Here is a 23,122-nt window from a genome sequence, read left to right as displayed (position 1 = left end):
ATACTTTCTTGTCTGAAAGTTTTAAAACTTAAGTTCCCTAACTGCATTCACGGTGAAAAAGTTTACGTTGCAATTTTGTAAAGTTTGATCCGATTGACCAACTTGCCTTGGGAGGTTTAGTGGAAGAATTTCTTTAGAAGAAGGTTTCTATTATACAAAGCTCTCCAGCATACCAAATAATGAAATGCCTGTCATAGAATTCGGAGAATATTTTAGTGTTATGCACCTGAAAAAACATTTTCTTTTGTTGTAGACATTGACACCTGGCTCATAGTAATATGTGTATATATTTATTTCTTTCTATTTTTTCCTCTACTCTTTTCTACATGCATACATTTGATTCTTTTTTTTCCCCCTTTTATTGTAATAAATTATTCCTATGTAGTATATGTGTAAGTGCAGATGGATGTATAATTGATTGTATAATTACTGTTACTATTTATTATTGTTGCTATGCTATTATTGTTATTTTCTATATAGTCTATTTTATATGTTATTGTTATGTTGTAGCAATTTATTTTGGCATTGTTAATAATTTATAATGTGGATCATTTTCATTAGCTTATTGTTGGATATAAGAATATCTTATTGTTTTTTCCATGTACTAATGGTGTTACCGTAAATAAATAACTTCAGCTGACAACCGATCCCTAGGGAAGATAGACTACCCACTTTAGCTATAAGCCATAACTTCTGGATTTTTTCACAAATTTGTATACGATCATAAGGTTTACACGCTCATGATAATAATAATGCTTAAGTTTTTCACATGCACACTGAAACTAAACTGTCATTTCAAAATTTAAACTGTTGTACAGGGGTATACATAGTACTAGCAAGACTTATTATTTAGTGTTCATTATCATGTTTATAGGACCTTGTTGCAACAAATACAACAAATTTAGCCACCAAGGTAGTGAAAAAACACATGACAAATTGGTTTTAATTATTTATTTTCATAACTTAACCTTAGTACCTGAAGATGAAATCACAGATTTCGAAATGTACATAGTATTTTATTTAATTTTATTTTAACTAGCCGACAAAGCCTTAATTTTTGCCTTCACCTCAGACTAAGTCCACGAAAACTTTGCCCGCCTCAAGGAGAAAAGGATCTTAGCAAAGTTTTATTTTAGCAAAGTTTTCACAAGCTTTACTTACATACCATGCTCAATGAACACCCTAACTAAATAGTAGAGTTTGAAGTTTGGCTGAGCCTGAGCACGCTTTTAAATACATAAGAGGGGTTGGCCGAGTGCATCTTAAAATGTTTGTTACTACTTGACGTTTGTGAAGCAGTAGGTATCGTCATGATAATACTGACTAAAACATTCTGTTCGTATTGTAACATTTACCATGATGCACAACATTGCACCAAACTGCAAACACTCCGAACCGAGTTTGATTTCCAATTTTTAAACATTTCAACTAATATAGGATACCCTTTAATAATAATCACTTTAATTGTATTTATTTTTGTAATAAAATATCTAAACGCCTATTGTAAATTAGTCAGTTACGTCATTATTATGTTAATCTTCAATAATTGGACATGTATAAGAAAACCAGTTATGTATCTTAGCAGCAGAATGCTGCATTAAAGATTATTTCCAGTACGCTGCATCCTAAACAAGTAAAGTTGCACATATTTTGTTAGAAAGATGTAAACACAGCGCATAAAGTTGTAGTCTTTGCTCTTTTTTGCGCATCAAAAGAACATATCAGACTGTGCTTGCATTAAAGTTCAAATATCAAGAACTTTAATGGAAAAGTTATCTTGTGGTTTTGCGAATGCGATATATCTTCATCTATGTAATACGATAAAAACAGACTCGTGCCTTAGGTTTGAGTTCTTGCAGTGTTTGGTTTCTAACAATGTCCTTGCAACACGACTTTTTACTCTAGTTTAATATTTTTAGCATAAATATATTTCTACACATAATCGACTACATCTGAAGAGAGACCTCTCGGCATAAAACGTTGTCTCTTTTTTGAAACTTTTCTTATTGAAATTTTATGTTTAAAATACTTAACATTTTCAAGGGGAAATTCTTTCAGTCCATTTACAAATTTTTACTAACCTCACGGGGAATTGAACCTGTGGCCTCTTAGTTAAAGAATGTCACTAGAATACTGTGAAGGTCAATCCATATTTAATGATGACGAAGGTTTCAGAATCCAGTTATCTTTGGAAATAAGGAATAAATCAATTGCAAGAATTAGACCATTTTATTAATTTTTGAAGTACGTTAACACCCTTAACGCTTTTATTACAGAATTAAAACTCTTCATATTACCATAGAAAAATAAAATCTTGCCCTTAACTCATACGTTCATTTTTTTCTTTTTGGCCAACGAGAATTTTTGAAAAACCTTTAACACAGCCATAGATTAAGGCATTCTCATTGTTATTTTTTTGATGGGACAAGAACATTAATAAGAAAAAGTAAATATTGAAAATTATGAAAAATTATGAAGGGCATTGTGAACATTTTTATGAATGATAAATATGAAATAATTACTTTATATTTGTAGACGTAAGAAAATTACCTGGCCAGAACATTAATGTAGGTTAATGAAACCTACAAGGTTTTCTAACAGAATTTATATGCACAAAGCCCCAAGAAATTTTTTAATTGTATTCAATCTTCCAATAAATCTATTTTCATTTTCATGCTTTAGTTGGCGACGTTGATTGGGAGAATCCAAGTTTCATTTTCTCATCGTTATTATCTGATCAAGAACAGTTATGTATAGAACAACTTGAATTGTCATTTTGCTTAAAATTGTTGATGGTATTGAAGAATTACTAAAGATATTGTTTTCGTATTTCATTGATGTGTACTCTCAATTATATACCTTGAGAAATATTTTTGGAAGCAGTCGTTATTTACGAAACAGCCTGTAGTAATTTCGCTACTAAGCAATGATGATGGGCTAATACTCGCTGACATGTGGGAGTGGCTCCAAGCGATAGTAGGATTGTTGAGAGCTTTGTGGATGGAAGTTAGATTAATACACAGTCACAGCAGCGATGCTACATTACAGCATTAGCCGACAATCAGCTTAACTCAATGCTGTGAAATGTAGCTTTGTGCTTTCTCGCGGGTGTACAGCATTATGATAGCGGGTAGGTCTGGCTTTGTGTGTCAATTGTTGCTGACAGTACTCGTGCATATTTATTAGTTTCTTGCACTTGTACTCGACGGGCTAAAGATTGTACAAACTGATGATTATAGACAGGGTTAATTAATACCAATCTAATTTTTGTGGCTATGAGAAAGGGTTTCTAAATGAAAATCCAGAGTATTAAGGTTTTGTTTGGGGGTTAAGGGTTAATTTGAGGTATCGACAAATCTAAGGCATTTCTAAGGACGTAGTCACACCGCCAAACAACTATTGCTATGTTATGGTTGAAATAGTTACCAATACACGCTCTTTTATCTGAACTATGACGTGCCTTATTATCCTAAGGTACGCAACCATAATGATAACACTTATTAATTCATCTCTCTTTTTAACCAAGAATATCGGGTGTCCATTATTACAGTCGAATGTTCGCCTTCATGCTTCGTGGTAGGCTTCGTTATACTTGTTATAAACACATGCCACCTAAATCCATAATTATATGATAACCAACATAGTACGGATTGTTTACTACCGTCTTCCCAAGGGCAATTTATTACCCTTTGATATTTTGATCTCAAAACCAGTAATGGTATTCCGTGAATCAGGAGTAACCCATGTACTAATATTTGCGTCTCCCTATGACCTTACTATCAAGAGGTACCGCACAGACAAGCAATGACATTATTTTAAAAAGTGCCTGTTCAGTTCTTAATAATGCCTTAAGAATTGTCACTTGGAATCGTCACGTTAGAAACTTATTTTAATTATTTATAGGGTATGTGTTATTTCTAATGTTAGAATTATTAATAAATTGAGAGTACATAACAATGTCCCTCAACCTCCTAAACCTGCTTAGTTTTTTTAAGTCGTAGAACTTTCTGTAGGTCGAAATGTTTACAGGGCAGTAATATTTATAGATGACAGAAGAGCCTGAGAAAGGACATATAAAGTACGCAGACAGGTTTGTGAACGCCTCCCATCTTGGATGAGAATTAGTTTTACAATTGTTTTAAAGCACGTCTAAGGCACCGCTTAATTCATTGTGGCATTCAACTCGGTGTGAGAGTTTCTACATCCCCTTAATTGGGTACTAACTCAACTAGTGGATAATTGAACTTGTTGTTTCTTTTCTTGTAATTTCATTTATTTAAATTTAATATCATGATTATATTTTTTAATGTTTGTAACTTGTATTGGTACAATTTTATTATTGGCAACAATTATTAATGACAATAGGATAATTACTTTTAATAATATATCACTTTTGACGATGTCTTGTGTAGACAGTAGTAAACTAAATTTTACAAATTTTTGGATTACCATGATTTAAATTTTTATTATTAGTTATTTTTTTTATTTTTTAACACCTAAGCGTCTAAAATATAACTATACATGAAGTTAATATTTTTTATGGTTGCATATATAGCCTACATTAACAGTTAAGCTTTCGAAATTTCTAAAATAAATAGGGACAATTTCTGAAATTTTGAGGCGTGTCAGGTGTTGTATGCTAATGTGAACAGGATGTACATATCTATAAAGTTGTAGGAAATTTCTTTTTGTAAAATTCAAATAATAATAATAGTAAATTTTAAATAATTTTAAAATAACTATAAGATGGTCCCACACTTAGAAAGCAGTTCGTTCTCAACCATTACAGGAACTATTTTCTATTATTGAAGTTTTATTTTAATGAAAGTCATGAGTTTTTCCAAATATTTTTATTAAACACATTTTCATTCAGCACTTCAAAAAATCTACTCGATGTTATATCGATAACTGGGTAAAAAAGACAATATTAAAAAAGGACAGTTAATTAACAACTGAAAGATACATCTAGTTAAAAGTGGAAATGTATGCGTATAATATGTTTTTATGAATATGAGAAAGACGAGTGCAGGGAGAACTGCGATGAGTAACTACACAAATAGCAAACACACTCATGCGATTAATGAGAGTGTGCTATTGTTGGAGCCTCAGCCTACCTGCTGCCTGCCACCTGCTGGAGATATATTTTCCTATACAATAGACATGGTGCGACGTGAATTCCTCACAGATAGGGAATATAAGCTTTCATTATCACTACACGAATATCAAACATACCCATGCGATAAATGAGAGTGTGCTATTGTTGGAGTCTCAGCCTACCTGCTGCCTGCCACCTGCTGGAGATATATTTTCCTATACAATAGAGACGGTGCGACGTGCATTCCTCACAGATAGGGAATGTAAGCTTTCATCATCACTACACGAATATCAAACATACCCATGCGATAAATGAGAGTGTGCTATTGTTGGAGTCTCAGCCTACCTGCTGCCTGCCACCTGCTGCAGATATATTTTCCTATACAATAGACACGGTGCGACGTGCATTCCTCACAGATAGGGAATGTAAGCTTTCATCATCACTACACGAATATAAAACATACCCATGCGATAAATGAGAGTGTGCTATTGTTGGAGTATCAGCCTACCTGCTGCCTGCCACCTGCTGGAGATATATTTTCCTATACAATAGACACGGTGCGACGTGAATTCCTCACAGATAGGGAATATAAGCTTTCATTATCACTACACGAATATCAAACATACCCATGCGATTAATGAGAGTGTGCTATTGTTGGAGTCTCAGCCTACCTGCTGCCTGCCACCTGCTGGAGATATATTTTCCTATACAATAGACACGGTGCGACGTGCATTCCTCACAGATAGGGAATGTAAGCTTTCATCATCACTACACGAATATAAAACATACCCATGCGATAAATGAGAGTGTGCTATTGTTGGAGTATCAGCCTACCTGCTGCCTGCCACCTGCTGGAGATATATTTTCCTATACAATTACGAGACACTGGTGCGACGTGAATTCCTCACAGATAGGGAATATAAGCTTTCATTACACTACATCTATCACGCATACCCATGCGATAAATGAGAGTGTGCTATTGTTGGAGTCTCAGCCTACCTGCTGGCTGCCACCTGCTGGAGATATATTTTCCTATACAATAGACAACGGTGCGACGTGAATTCCTCACAGATAGGGAATATGAGCTTTCATTATCACTACACGAATATCAAACATACCCATGCGATTAATGAGAGTGTGCTATTGTTGGAGTCTCAGCCTACCTGCTGCCTGCCACCTGCTGGAGATATATTTTTCCTATACAATAGACACGGTGCGACGTGCATTCCTCACAGATAGGGAATATAAGCTTTCATGATCACTACACGAATATCAAACATACCCATGCGATAAATGAGAGTGTGCTATTGTTGGAGTCTCAGCCTACCTGCTGGCTGCCACCTGCTGGAGATATATTTTCCTATACAATAGACACGGTGCGACGTGAATTCCTCACAGATAGGGAATATGAGCTTTCATTATCACTACACGAATATCAAACATACCCATGCGATTAATGAGAGTGTGCTATTGTTGGAGTCTCAGCCTACCTGCTGCCTGCCACCTGCTGGAGATATATTTTCCTATACAATAGACACGGTGCGACGTGCATTCCTCACAGATAGGGAATGTAAGCTTTCATCATCACTACACGAATATCAAACATACCCATGCGATAAATGAGAGTGTGCTATTGTTGGAGTCTCAGCCTACCTGCTGCCTGCCACCTGCTGGAGATATATTTTCCTATACAATAGACACCGTGGAATGCTCAGCCTAGTACGAGAATGATGAACATATTCTAATACTTTAAGAACGAAGTAGAGTATCTACAAATGGCCTTTTTCCAATACTGACGCCGAGTTCTAGTAGAAAAACTCGAGTCTGTTTAAGTGAACTTGCAATTTAAAAGAGTTTCTCCTTCAACATTTATTAAAAACTTATGTGAAAATATTGTTAATATGGTATTGAGAAAAAAATGTGGAGAAGGTTTCAGATAAACAGGTCAACCTCTGATTTAATAGAATGTGAATAACTATTTGTGAACCCTGACAATAAAAAAGGGAAATAGATGAAGAGCGTAGTTGAAGAGAGCGCTCAGTGGGTTAGGTTTAGTTTCTTTACCTGGCCTGACCCGCCCCTCCTTACATGAGCTGTGGGTGGCCACTGTGACCCTGTAGGACTTTATTGTAATTTCTCAAATTCGAATGTTTTCGAAGTGCTAATACCTTATAAGGAGCAATAGAGAGGAGGTGATTCAGTTAAGCTTCAGAAGTTAACTTCTTAAGTAACAAAAATTGTGGTAATACTCGTGATCGTGACAGTTGGAATTTGGTTAATAATTATGAACTTTGTCAGTGTTAAATAGACTCGTGTGTAAATAGATAGACAGTATTGTTAATAGTAGTAGTTTAACTATATAAATTAGTGACAGTTCTATAAACAGTTCATTTATTTAAAGCCAGCATAATTTTAAATATGTAAATATTATATTTAAATTTATTTAAAAAATAAATAAATATTTAGAAAATTCAATACTGCCAAGTTTTTATTTAACCCAGTGTTTATACACTAACAGCATGTTTAAAACAGTGTTTGAATTAGTATAAACTCTATCTTGATAATCGCGCAATCGTTGACAAGTATCAGTCGAGGAAACCTTACCTCCTGTTATTTGGAGGTAGACAAATAAATACCCAATGGTTTTGTGCTATTACAGTACTGCCGGAGGATAGTGTCATTGTAGTGCGTGAAACATGTATGTTCAATTATCTAAAGTCAACTGTCAGCAGAAGCTGCAGTGGATCACCGATAGATGGATATCGCTCGTTGTCGAGAGAGTTATTGTTGTACTGTAGGGCGAGCTTGTCATCCCTTGACACGGGACTGGCAGGTTTCATCCCATCACACAAAACATCTCTCCCTTTTGGTTGTTCTCAGATCACTTGCTGGGTTAATTAATTATATATACACAGTCGTTGGTAAATCCTATAATGTAATATGTGCCAATTGAAAATGTATTTCGAAACCTATCGAAATCTTTTCCTAAATAGTTAGAAAAGGGAGTTTAAGTCTCAAAATTCGATTGTTGTGATTCTATACTCCAGGATATTCTTTTTTTTATATAAAATAAAGTTGTTAGTTACTTAGAGATTCGTAACAAACGCTGATTGGAATGGGCGATCTCCATTGTTTAATGATTTAGCTTTTTATTTCAATATCTCAATTATATATTTAATACTTGAATAAACTTGAGTAGAAGGCTTTCAAAGAGAATAATTCTATTGGTAGCGATAATCTCATTTTCTCAATCGTTTACGTGCAACCCATTTGTTTATTAATAAATTAATCTGTAAGTCACTGAGTAATAGTATTGACTATGGTCAGATAAGACCTAGAAATATTTGTATTAACGCTTGAATCATATTGATTTACCAGCTGCTGTGGTACTGACACAGCAACTAGAGGCTGTTGCACATATTAGATGGAATTGGTTGATTGTATCTGTAAGTGATCATATAGTCTTTTCGTCACGTGTTGTGGTGTTAGTTATAAATGTATTGTTCGTTTTAATGTCAAGCCCGAAATTGTGCAATCTGTAGGAGTTTGAGACAAATTCTAAGGATGGAAATGCGTTAGCTAAGCTTTAAAAAATAAAGGAACAACGAAGTCAGTGGATCAGAAAATAGATCTGGAGAAGGGAAGAGGTCGGAGCTTCTACTCTTGTACGATAACTTCCACTTTAGATTGCCGGTTTTAGCTTGCAAGAAGTGCTCTCTGCCAGGCAATCACTCACAACTAGCTCAGTTTTGGGTTCACAAGAGTGAGTGTTTTTCGATTTTATTCGGTATGAAGTAATAGTGTTTGGCCCCTTGGCTCCAAAACCATATTATTTTTGCATCTTCATCTGGTTATCTCATTGGCTCTTGGATTATTTTTTTTAAAGATTACTTACATAAGTTGGGAAAAACAATGCTTAAGTGTTGAAATTATATGGCCTTATGAGGAATATTGATTTAATATGCCAAAAGATTGATTAATGCCAATTTTATTCGTTCACAAACAAGTCACGATCAGTGGTGCGAACTGACCGACAGCGAGCAAGTAACAGTAGTGGTTCTAAAAGGGTTAAAGATGGCGCTAACATCTCTTGTTAGTATTTTGTTCACTGATTCGTCCTGCTATATTTTCGCCAGATGGAGTTGGTTTACATATTTATTGAATATTATTGTTTGTTACAGGTTGGTGATGTGCTGTGAGACTTATGCTGCTGACTTTTCGTAAGTTGCATCTGTACATATTTCTTCAGGCAATAAAATAAAATAAAATAACTACACCATATGCAATGATTTAATTTACTTATCCAGTGCAAGATCAGTTATTTTTATAATTAGCAGTATTATTTTACAACAATATCGCGAAAAGACCAACCGTTGTTTTATTTTAGAAAAATAGGGGAAAGCACATCAAAGAGAATCCCCAAACGATACGCTGGCTTCTGTGCAAAACGGTAAAATAATAGGTATAATAAATAATCGTATAACGGACGTTGGTTCTTTGAGCTAAAAATGCTTTTCTGACCCATTGAAATTCTGCTGCATTCCCTCGTGAATTTTAAACTGAAACAGCTCACCCTATTGCTGTATCGTTCACATAAGCGGAAACGTTTTATTGCAGTCAACGATATACCAATATATTAGAATATCTCATTATTAACGACGTATTTTAAATTAATTAATTTTTGTTATAAGTTTCTGTATTCTTTTTTTCTTAGACGTATTTTATTATTATAACTTTGTAACCAAAGTCGACTGTCATCATTCTTGGCCATTGCTGCTACTCCAAACTCTTGTGAGTCGCGAAAATTATTTACTCATCTTGAAATTAAAGTAGTTTATTTTAATTTGCTGTCCGTATCAGACCATGGCTAATGTGCATGAATTATACTTTATTAAAATATTGATTTTGTATTGTAATGTACTGTTTTATTCTATTCTACTATACGCGTAATATACATGGAAGACACAGACTTGGTCCTTTCTTTTATTTCACATTCTACGATAATAAGTTTTTTTCTGCGTATAAATTAATGTACTGTATGGATTTGGAAGGCATAGATTTGTAATATTGTATGTTTGATTCATAGATTTAATAGCAATTAAGATGAAGCATTACTTTTTGTAATAATTTGTTATCAGCTATTAAATTAGATTACAATTCGTTGTATGCAGATTTTTTGCTTTGTATTACTTGCTTAGTTAAAGTCACTATAATTATATAAAAGTATATAATTTATGTTTTAAATTATCTGGAATAAAAAAAATCGTATAGAAGTGTCAGGACTCAATCTTAAAAATCCTATGTTAGTAATAAATAATATTCACGTTCATAATGTACCTAAAATATGTCTTGTGCTATGAGAAATTGGTTTAACACAAATAATTCAGACAAGTTTCAAAAGTGTTAACCACCGTGTCATTGACTTAGGTATGAATACAATTAATTTGAAAAGAATAATATATGACATGGCTAAAATATTGTTTTACATAAAACATGGGTATTTGCACATTCGAGACTAATCATGTTTGAGATTAGTTCAGCTACTGATCTGAAAGTATAGGAGTGGCTTATTGGGTTTTCAGTCCTTGACATCAACTTTATTATTCTTTATTTAAAGTGTGTTATCGATAATAGTACTTCGGACATTTACCATCGTTATATGTTACAAAAATTAATAAGAGTACGTTTCGAGTATTGAAATCTACCCTCATCGTCAGGTTTGAAGAAAGTTAATACACATACATGTACTTAAAGCCTACAATGTGCGGCAATAGATTGGTACTAAAAATAGAAAAAAAGGAAGGAATCGTACCCGAAAATTGCTCGAAGTACAGACAGGAGAAACTGTACCCAGGCTTTGTCACACATAGCCATCAAAAGCATAAACACGTCACCAGCACAGACGAATGTGGTTAGATTCCAATACTAGAAATGTAGAGGTATTCATTTTGTAATATATAACGATTGCAATACTATGTTTAATCACCCGCTTTAAATTTAAGTCATCCATACAATTGATATTCAATCGTGGTACTTCTTTATTCAAATTGATGGAAACAAATAAAACAAAAATAAAAATTAATGAATTAGAATAGAAACAATACACAGGTAGATGTATTTTTCTGTTTCAATGTAGTCAATTTATGAATTAATTATCAAATATAAAAATCCCAAGTACCACATGGATATATTATTAAATCGTTTTACTTTTTCACTTTTGAATATAATTCGAACATGTCATTAATGTTCTTTAAAAAGTTGGAATGAAGAAAAAAATAATACGTCTATATTAATTACCAATTATTTTATCTAATGATCAACAAAAATAATTAAGGATGCTTAATATTAAAATAACTTGATCCGTGTTTATATGTTCCTCAGCATTTTTTTTTGTGGGGATATTTAATAAAAACGTAATATCCCAACATCGTATTGTCTTATGAATGCGCGCTCTTGTTCTCCCACAACTATTCAAACTTGGATGTTTGTCAATTATTTAACCACTGTTGTGTTATTGTTAATTAACACGTAGTAATTCTATTCGAAGATTAAACACTTGTGCTATAGATGCTCGTGCGTATAATTACAGTAATTTATTTCGTTAATTACATACCTTTGTGAACATCTGTAAACCATTTCTACCGTGAATATCGTTATCGGATTGGTTAGAGTACCTAGAGTTCGAAGTAGAAACAACATATTTAACTTTAAACAATGTTTCATGTAGGTGTTACTTTCACGAATACCGTGACCTTAACGTAACACACAAGTTATTTATTAGAATGGTGAGGATAACAGTATAAATCGAAATACGCACTTGATACAGACAACATTTATTCCAGAAAAAATAAATCGAGGAAGTGTAGTTATTTACAAACAGTCTTAAAGAAGATGGTATCCGCTGTTGTTTCTTCACTCATGATATTTAATAATACATTTAATTCAGACATTTTGGTGTGTCTTGTGATTATTGAAGTATGTTCGTAGCTAGCTTTTTTAAGTAGAATACTAACTTATTGAATAAGAATTAATAATACGTATAAATAAAGTTTATTACCATTTAAGTTGTCTTGCTAACACAGTGTCGAAACATTGTTTACATAATTAACTAAATTTTTAAATATGTATGCCTTGCTGTGGAAAGTCAACAGAAAGTTTAAGTTGAATAATGGGTGTTTGACGCCGTTTCAACAGGAAAGAGTACATGATAGTTATGACACTAAGTTAAGTCTAAGTAGTAGAACTGTTTATTGTTAGAATATTATTGTCTTATTACAAGGTAAGAGTACGCCACTCCACGTATTAGGTAACAGGCTTCGCTGGGAGTTTGACACTTTCAGGTCAATGGTAAATTTCATTATTGACTGATAAAAGGACACAACCATTCTGAAAAGAATACTAACATACCCCGACAAAAAAGAGAACTTTTGTCGGTCTACTAAATAATAGGCTTCAACGACGTTTAGCCAGATTCCATGGTTGCATATATATTACATGATATAAATCATTCCTGCCTATGTAGAAATGAAGTTTGATTCAAAATTTAAAGTCTACAAATTAAATATTTCTCGAGGTACTTTGCCCCTTGTCACATTTACATCTTTGCTCATTAAATTAGGTTTCATATCAGTGTTTAAATAATAAAAGTCTACACACCAAGCTACTATGAAATGATGTTGTATGTATGTGTTAGGATAGTTAGGCTACATGTAACATAGCATATGTACAACTATCTAGTCTGCTACATTGTTGTTCCCGTCATGGTTACCCATATATGCTGATGTAAAAGTGCTTGCTAACGATCAGCCATATCCCACTGATTGACATGCACTATCATCGAACTCAGTGTTCCTCAGTGTTTAGAAATGAAGCACAATTCAATTTGGAGATAACGTGCGGACATACAGATAGATAAAAATACAGACAAATACAGAGAAATAGCATTTTTCCAGTCCCTCAAGTGATAGACACTCAGTCAATTAATAAATAATACGCAGCTTTACTTGTTGTTAAAAATACGTAAATATCATAATTATAACATGAGTAAACACGTAATATTAAATCGATAGGAAAATACCGTACGTAAAGTAGCACCAATCTTGCATGGCTTTAAGAAAAAAAAACATTCTTCTTCCATATATTTGTTTAATTATACGGCCTTTTAATTGTAATTTATAGCTTTGAACATAGCTCAATTAATAATTTATGTTCTTATATGTGGTATTGAGGGAAATATAAGATGGCAAGAAAAATATGGCAATAATGACATACGCTCCTAACTGCATGGTGTTAAAAGAGTACTCGATAATTTAAAAAATTTAGTCTTTTGGTTCGTGATATATTTATATATTGTTAATAAATCTGTATTAAAATAGAATTAGGCTGTTGCCATTTTACAAATTCACTTACAAATATTTGGTCCTCCCAGACAAGTGAGAGGTAAGGGGATCGGGTTTCGGTGGAGCAAGAAGAATATTCGAATAAGATTATATATATATATATATATATATATATATATATATATATATATATATATATATATATAATATAAAAATATAATAACGGTCACAGAAGGCGCTGGTGTAGCGGCAACAGGGAATGTGGCTAGGTCAGCGTGTAATCCTCTCATGCCGGCACACCTGAAGCTAGATACTCTATAAGTACGGACACTCTATACGGTCACAGAAGGCGCTGGTGTAGCGGCAACAGGGAATGTGGCTAGGTCAGCGTGTAATCCTCTCATGCCGGCACACCTGAAGCTAGATACTCTATAAGTACGGACACTCTATACGGTAACAGAAGGCGCTGGTGTAGCGGCAACAGAGGATGTGGCTAGGTCACCGTGTAATCCTCTCATGCCGGCACACCTGAAGCTAGATACTCTATAAGTACGGACACTCTATACGGTAAAAGAAGGCGCTGGTGTAGCGGCAACAGAGGATGTGGCTAGGTCACCGTGTAATCCTCTCATGCCGGCACACCTGAAGCTAGATACTCTATAAGTACGGACACTCTATACGGTAACAGAAGGCGCTGGTGTAGCGGCAACAGAGGATGTGGCTAGGTCACCGTGTAATCCTCTCATGCCGGCACACCTGAAGCTAGATACTCTATAAGTACGGACACTCTATACGGTAACAGAAGGCGCTGGTGTAGCGGCAACAGAGGATGTGGCTAGGTTACCGTGTAATCCTCTCATGCCGGCACACCTGAAGCTAGATACTCTATAAGTACGGACACTCTATACGGTAAAAGAAGGCGCTGGTGTAGCGGCAACAGAGGATGTGGCTAGGTCACCGTGTAATCCTCTCATGCCGGCACACCTGAAGCTAGATACTCTATAAGTACGGACACTCTATACGGTAACAGAAGGCGCTGGTGTAGCGGCAACAGAGAATGTGGCTAGGTCAGCGTGTAATCCTCTCACGCCGGCACCTGAGCCGATTTGCTGCAACCTTGGTGTGCGTGAATACTTTATTACTTTACTAGCGAATTGAGTTCAAGTGTTCTATATTACAGTGGACAAACACGTCAGCTGTGTTTTTTTCCAGATCCGGTTTTACGCCTATTTAAATTTCACATATTATACTCGTCACTTTATCGGTGACGAGTTTATACTCGTATAGGATGTGAAAGCTGCAAACTTCACACACACAAAAAATGGAGAAATCTTATCCGCAGCATTAATTTACATGACTACGTTGCAAGATCGTCTATGTACCGCAGCCTATCTGCCTAGTTCGAATAAATAAAATATCGTGAGTAATTACAGGTAATTTATGTACTTGTAAAGAACTAAAGAAGTAATTTTCTTAAATGTAAATTTATAAATAATAGATAGATAATTGTATGTTTTCTTACATACTCCTACCCCATTCTCCAATACCAGCTAATTCTCCAAAGGGAGCGAAATCAATCGGAATGATTTGGCTAACACTTATACTATATGTGTTTTTGAGGAATCAGAAATCTAACTCAGGCTCTAAATGAATTCGCGTGATTTCTCCCAATATTCGGGTTTCGTCGCATGAAAAAATATTATTATTTTATTACAAATAATTACTAGGGAAATTGTGAATTTAAATATAGGCATTACGGCTGAATTGTGTTGACAACGAGTACATTAATGAATAATTCAATATTTAACAGAGTATTGGTCAAATATTACAAGAGATGTCATGAAGTAGACAAAAAATTATAAATGTTGATTTGATTATATAAAGTGGCTGCACAAATGCTTAATTTACCAATTTATTAACTTTAGTAAGTTATTCCTTAAAACTATTTGATGTAAATTAGAAAAACTTAAAATTTCTAGATCAACCTTTTTGAGCTTTCCCTAGCAAAACAAATTACTTTAATTCTGGCACGGAGGAACCTATATACGTAACTTAAAACTTTAGAAATCTTTGAGCTTTGTCTTGGTATAAAATGGAGCAACCATTTACCTCAGGAAATTTAGTAAAACTTAGTAAAACTTTATTAAATTTGGACCATGCGTTGGGACTTGGCTTTGTATTTAGTTACAGAACGAAGAGGTAAATTTAAGGTACACATATTTAAAAGTTTAAATGAGCACACTGGAAGTATCTCTGAGGGCATTACAGTTTATCATTTTATGTGACTTCGTATTGGTTTATTTCAAATATCTAATGTTTTTGATATTTGATATTTCAGATTTCCTTGTTAGTTTATTTTCAGAATAGGTAACCAAACCGCCCTAATTGCGACTGATGGTTGACTAAAAATTTAAATAACTAACCAACTGATCAGTTAATAGTAGATTAGTTATTAGCCTGAGGAAGAGATCAGATTAATAACTGACGAACTGATCGGTTAATAGTAGATTAGTTATTAGCCTGAGGAAGAGATCAGATTAATAACTGACGAACTGATCGGTTAATAGTAGATTAGTTATTAGCCTGAGGAAGAGATCAGATTAATAACTGACGAACTGATCAGTTAATAGTAGATTAGTTATTAGCCTGAGGAAGAGATCAGATTAATAACTGACGAACTGATCAGTTAATAGTAGATTAGTTATTAGCCTGAGGAAGAGATCAGATTAATAACTGACGAACTGATCAGTTAATAGTAGATTAGTTATTAGCCTGAGGAAGAGATCAGATTAATAACTGACGAACTGATCAGTTAATAGTAGATTAGTTATTAGCCTGAGGAAGAGATCAGATTAATAACTGACGAACTGATCAGTTAATAGTAGATTAGTTATTAGCCTGAGGAAGAGATCAGATTAATAACTGACGAACTGATCAGTTAATAGTAGATTAGTTATTAGCCTGAGGAAGAGATCAGATTAATAACTGACGAACTGATCAGTTAATAGTAGATTAGTTATTAGCCTGAGGAAGAGATCAGATTAATAACTGACGAACTGATCAATTAATAGTAGATTAGTTATTAGCCTGAGGAAGAGATCAGATTAATAACTGACGAACTGGTCAGTTAATAGTAAATTAGTTATTAGCCTGAGGAAGAGATCAGATTACAGATCTCGAAGCGAAACGTAGTTTTACTGAATGTTTATCAGCGAACGATGACAAATGCTGCGGAAAAGATCTGTTTCCCTCACAATATTGTACAACACAACTACTATAATTAATTTATTGGGATTTAACATAATAAACGCAATTGTTAAAATTAAAGATTAACGTACAGTTTCAGTTCGTAAAAATTACTAAAATTGTTTTTCAAACTAAAGAGAATTGATAGCAACTTAACCTTCCTTTGACGCCGCCCTTTACAATCGCGATTACTTTTCTCTTCCACTGAGGTTTCCATCTCTTTTAGAAAATTTAAACAAGGGCGCTGAACCTTTTTTTACCGCCCGTAAAAGCTCATATATTCTAATAATTATTAGATGATGTAAATGCTTGAGTGCTTCTTTGTATTTTTGCTCTTTGATAATATTTTCATTTGTTGTTCGCATAAAACTTATTTTTATATTTTCTAAGCGAAGCTGATCTTTTATTAGTAATTTATTTATAGATACTTGCATAGAACTTGTTTACTTTAATTTATTTTGTTTCGGTGTTTTGTTTTACACGACAATTGTAGAAAATATCGAGCAGCATGCTTTAATTGCTCACCTATTTAACTTTTCACACAACGTTACACGAACATATTGTAGTATCGGAAAAAAGCAATTTCGGGACAATAAGTTAGGAAACGTAAATAGGAATAATTCAAATGCTACTATTTATTGAAACTTTATAAAATGTACACTGTTTAAATTGATAATACATCTTTTTGACATGTAGTCTGGTTGCTCTGCATGATAAAAAAATACTAGTTGTGCCTCCCAAAATAAATGCGGGAAATTGTCGAAAAAAGGTAATTGTTTTAATAGCAAACCCTTAATTTGCATATCGTTATTGCTATTTTATATCACTTTTATAATCACTGTGTAAAGTCGTTTCTTTGAGTGTTTTATTAAAATGTAAATACGTTTGCATCATTTACAGAATTTTACATCTACTAATCTTTTTAATGAATAGAATGTATGAGTAAGAATTTTGAAAGTTATTTACATTATAACCAACCGTTTTCACAGAGTTAATGAGTTTGAATGCCCGTCTTCAAGGCACCATGGAAGTTAATTTGTTACCAGATGTAAGATGTAAGTAAGCCTTATTACTTGTGGGGCTGAAAAAAGCTTGACTTTTGTATGATGAACACTAAGTTCGATTATGGTTCATGTCACCCTGCGGGATTTGGCTGAGCGTATTTTTACATTGGTCTTATGAGTAGCCTTGATGACAACGAGAAAATAGCAGAATACATAAATTTATAAACAACCTAAGTACACTCATAAGATATTTGAACACGTGACATATTATCGTATCCGTAACCTAATAATCCCAACACATCCGACGTCATTTTATTCTAACATTGACTTTTATTATTTAAACCCTTATATGGAACGGAATTAACCGAACTGTGAATGTATCACGTGGGGATATATCTCGAGAAAGGTTTCAACCGTAGACTTAAAATTTTCCATTTCTGACCTTGAAATTTGCCTGAGCGTCCTTGAAGGTTATCACTATTTTGTTTGCGAAGGGATGTAAAAGTAGTTTTATCTATCAATAATGAAATGAACTATAGACTTTTGGAAACTGGAAATTTAGTATTGAGCCTTAGCGAAGCCTGTTAGTCGACATGTGGTGTGGTGTACTCCTACATTGTCTCAAACTATAAATACATAGATATCAGTATATCATTTTAAAAAATCTGAGCGTCAGTCGTTAAACTTAAATAATAACATACCAAGACAATTTTTAAAAAACCAATATTTCAATTATTTCTGAATTTTTGTGGCTTAAAACGTGTTGCGAGGGAAGTATATAAAGGTAGTGTAACAGTAAAAGGACCATTAGGACACAGAAGGGGCATTACATGAGGCGCCCGGCGCTCCCTGTCTCTCTCTCTCTCTCTCTCTCGCTCCTCTTGTGTGGCAAGCGTGGTGACCTCTGTTTATTGCCATGGGCACCTTCCCTTTGTCAGGTGAGAGATTTTCATTGGGAAGTAATGTCAGTATGCATCCTCACAAATAAACTTAGCTTTAAATTGAGGATCAAATGTCGTAAAATGTGTAAAATTGGATTTCAGTTCAGAATTATTAGTTGCGGTTTTTAATACCACGTTTACAAATGTTTAGTTGTAATTTATATTAGTCAAACAAAACATATTAAAAAATTAATCTCTGTGTTGAATGATTTAATTTCAATGAGTAGAGTAATGTTTAAAAGTTATTTAAATCCTTTTTATTATTTAGATTTTACTTTGATTTAAGAATTATACTTAGTACTTACACAATAAATCTGCATTCTATTTAAAAGTTATGCCATTATTTACTAGTTAAGTTTCAGATGTCTTCGGCCTAAAGTACAGTGCACCTAAATATTGCTTGATCTTTCATGAAGCTTCCAACTATGGACAGGAAACAAGGTTACATGCGGTCAATAACTCTTCAAAACTTTCGATGGCAGCCAAGCTCTTATTTATGTATATACATACATACAGGGTGTCCACAAAAGGGTGTCACAAACATCGTGGCTGATAGTACTCATAATTTTAAACAAAAAATGTCATATAAGAAAGTTATCATTTCTAAAACTATCATAACACATATTTGAGCAGTAAATCAAGCTAAGACTTATTTGTTAATATTAATGGTGGTGCTCATAGACTATATTGCAACATTAATTAAAACAAGGCAGCACTACGCCACACCACTTGTCGCGTAACAGACTTCGCTCAGGTTGCTCCCAAAATTTCAAATCTATAGCTCTATTGATTCCCGATGTGTCCTACGGACAGATAGATGTACAGACATTCAAACGTAAAAGATTATTCTACGTTACCCCGGCAGACAAAATAGAAATTGTCAGCCTATTGAGTAGTAAAAAAGTGGTGCTAAGCCATATTCCGTGGTTGGACTTTCATCTTCATCGAACTCATTCTTATCATTGTTGAAATCAAGTTTCATATAACATTTAATGTCTACAGATGAAGTTTTTTGCCAATTAATAAATTCACATTTTTATTAATTAAATTAGATTGTATACTATTGTTTCAATAATAAAAGTTCTAGTAAGCTAGGGAGAGTACTACAATGCATTAGTGCTTTGAAATAAAATTTTGTCTCCAAATGTTTACATTCTGATAATTCTGTCGTTTATCCTATGAATAAAAAAGTCACATGATAGAATCAAATATGTACTCAGTTTGTTTACAACATTGATTTATACTGGTATTTTCGTGTTGCCAAAAGGCGAACGGAAAAATATTCGCTGACGCCCAGTCAAATCCTATGGGGTGAAATGCATCATCATTGAATTTAGTACTGCCTATATAGAAATGAAGATTCACGCATACTTTCAAGTCAAGAATCATTTGCGAGATATCGTGCGGATTAACAGACAGACAGGATTGGAATTCTTCCCGACCCTTGAGTGATAGCATTCGCTAACGCTCAGGGAAGTAATTGATAAACGTTGAGTTCTAAAAGTAGAAATATCCATAACCATATTGATTAGGAAGCTATAACTGATTGCTCTGAAGTCAGAAATTTCAAAATACAAATTCTGGTAGTCAATAACTGCTGGAGACCCTATGGTCTCAAGAGAAATGAGAAGCATTCATTCTTAACGTCTTCATTGAGAGATGATCCATTTTACTGTATAGCATCTGGAGGTTCTACCTTTCAAAGGACCTTCATCGGAAGGTCAAATTCAGAATACAACAGATCCCTTATATCAATGATGCATATAGGAAGATTCATGAGGGGCGTTTCATATGGGGTTTTTCGTGGTAACCAACAAGGGCGTTATGGGAAAGCTTTATTTATATCCACAACATTCAAACTAATTGAGGGAATTATTTATATCCTGAAACTAAAATGAAGTCATGAGTCCTTAACACCAATACTTTTACTGAAAGAAATCCACGGTCCAGGAATCTTGTCAGGTTTCATCAAGGAGCATCGAGGTTAGTGCTGAGAGGATTCACATTCGTGTACACAATCTCTTTTCGCTACTCGATTTATCTTTGATGTCAATGGCGTAATTGGAATAAATCTTTATCTTCCGACGGTACTCTGGTTATCTGCATCATGTTCTTTAACTGTTTTCTAATGGGACGTTATCAGCTACTTGTTCGTTGGTGCTCGTTAAGGGCCATTCTTCCCGTATCTTGTCACGCTTCACTGTGTAAGCGTATTATTATATGTCCGCTAATTATATATGTCCTCTAGAATGCAATGAATTACAATTGTATAACGATCGTATTAAATTAGATAGAATCTTTGTATGCATTGCACTAGTTTTAAATTGAATATTTTAGTATTATAAAAATATTTATTATAAACACTGTATTAAGTACGAGCTCGACAAAAAAAAAGAAAAACACACAACTGCAGCTTGGGTAAATATGCTAATTATTTTCTATGATTGAATTGGCGTTTTAGAAGCGACGCAAAATACTGGATAGGTGACAAAATTTTCTAATTTTCACTCAAAATCTGTTATAAATATTTTGTACTACATAGTGAGTGAGTAATGTATAGAAAATAAATTATACATGTGAACTGAATTTGTATCTTACTGTAGATGTTTGGTAGGACTTAGGCATTCAACATTTTTACTTGAATGACTTCTTATATTTTTTAATTGTGATAAAAATAAGAGATGTTAAATACGTTAAAATCACTGTAAACTGAGGAAAGCTCTTGGAGATATGGATATCTTCCAATTGCAATCACTTGTTCCAGAAATACTCGACTATATCAAAGATGTTTCCAGGAAGCTCGTGTATGCCAAATAGAAATAATTTGATTCCACTATAGATTATAGTAGCTTCATATATGCAAGGCCGTACTCAACTTTGGCAGGCCCCGGAAAATAATTTCCGCCTGGGCTCCGTCATGTACCTCCATCTGCCCCCGTACAAGTCTGACGGGTCTGACCCGAGTCCCGGTAAAATTGTTCGAAAAAACCGGTCTGAGTACAGACAATATATACGCCACATATAGTACTGTCTATGTGGAACTATAGATAATAAATAATATTAATCATACACATTTCATGTCTCTTGATATATTAAGATTTTATTGGTCGGGGAGTTAAAAAAACAGCAGATGAAGAACCGATGGTAAATGCTACAATTTATAAGAATAAAAATTAAAAATTATCCGTTGGACTAAATATTGGAAATGAAACAGTTTTTTTTAATTTTGAAATATTTTTTAGTAAACCCATCGGTCATTTTTAAACCTTATACTTTTATAATCTTTATAAAAATCTCGTATAATTAAATAAATAAATTCACATTAATTAATGATCAATTGCTACTATCAATGATCAAATTATGTATCATATGATTCATACTAAAAGTGAAATACTATTGAGGGCAAGCAGTTGTATGCATCTAGATAAATCTCAGAGAGAAATTGAAGCTAGGTGACTGTGTCAGATCTCAGCAGACCGCGATGTCAGCCAACACGTGCAGTAGGTGAAAGGCCTAGTTTATTCTGTGAACCAGTTCCTCCAACTGGGGGCGTAGCTCAGATGGTAGAGCGCTCGCTTAGCATGTGAGAGGTACCGGGATCGATACCCGGCGCCTCCAGATACTTTTTATATTTTATTATAGAGACAAGCGGTCGATCATTCATCTCAACAGAGATAATATCATAAAACAATGATTTAAAGTGTATTTGTTGCGATAACTCAATAGATAAACAGAGTAATCGTTTTAAAGGCTTTACAAGAATGTTTATTACAATATACAGGCTGAAAAGAGGCTATTTAAAATAATTCATCATCATTGTTTAATAATTAATGTAATAAAAAATAAACTTTAATTGTGCGATCATTCATGATTGAGGTAGTTGTGTAGATCTAGCAATTAAAATATATTTTAATTGGCAATTAAAGTCGTTGTATTGCTCATTAATTGGATGGAAGTTTAAAGTTAAGATTAATTATTTGGCATCCGTTTCATAACTACTTAAACTCATAAACAAATCCAAATTAAGGTTGTAAGGTTTTTTTATTTTATTATCCTATTATAATATCATTCTAGAATTATAATTGGTCGAGATTTACCGAAGCCCGGGGGGCTGGAAATATTTAATTTCCGTCTGTCTGTCTGTCTGCATGATGATTTTGTCGAAAACGAACTGACCTATAGACTTGAAATTGTTTAAGACAGTTCATTTTTATTTGAAAAATACTGAGTTCGATGGAAGTGCATTTCACGATGGGATTTTGCTGAGAGCGTTAGCGAATATTTTTACATTCGTCTAATGGCTAACTATGATGGCAACGAGAGAAATATAAAAATAAATAAATTTTTTATAAACACACTGAATACACCCACAAGAGATTAAAATATGACATTACATTAACACATGTAGCTTAAGTATCCCAACGCATACAAAATTATGTTATAGTGACTTCGTGTACAGACTTTCTAAATACTATATGAAAAACAATGTAATGAAAA

At 33.7% G+C, this 23,122-nt stretch overlaps 1 protein-coding gene and 1 non-coding gene across 2 annotated transcripts in view; both read left to right on the top strand.

Annotated features, from left to right (window-relative positions):
• LOC124358223 (carboxyl-terminal PDZ ligand of neuronal nitric oxide synthase protein) overlaps positions 1-23,122 on the top strand; it is a 599,817-nt gene that overhangs the window by 293,458 nt on the left and 283,237 nt on the right. The gene's annotated exons all lie outside the window — the stretch shown is intronic.
• Positions 22,171-22,243, top strand: Trnaa-agc. The gene has a single exon. It is a non-coding gene; the product is annotated as a tRNA-Ala (tRNA).

Source organism: Homalodisca vitripennis, chromosome 1 (genome assembly GCF_021130785.1).
Source record: "Homalodisca vitripennis isolate AUS2020 chromosome 1, UT_GWSS_2.1, whole genome shotgun sequence".
Taxonomy (NCBI): Eukaryota; Metazoa; Arthropoda; class Insecta; order Hemiptera; family Cicadellidae; genus Homalodisca; species Homalodisca vitripennis.
Note: the sequence above shows the minus strand (reverse complement) of the source record. Positions and strands in the feature narration are given on the sequence as shown.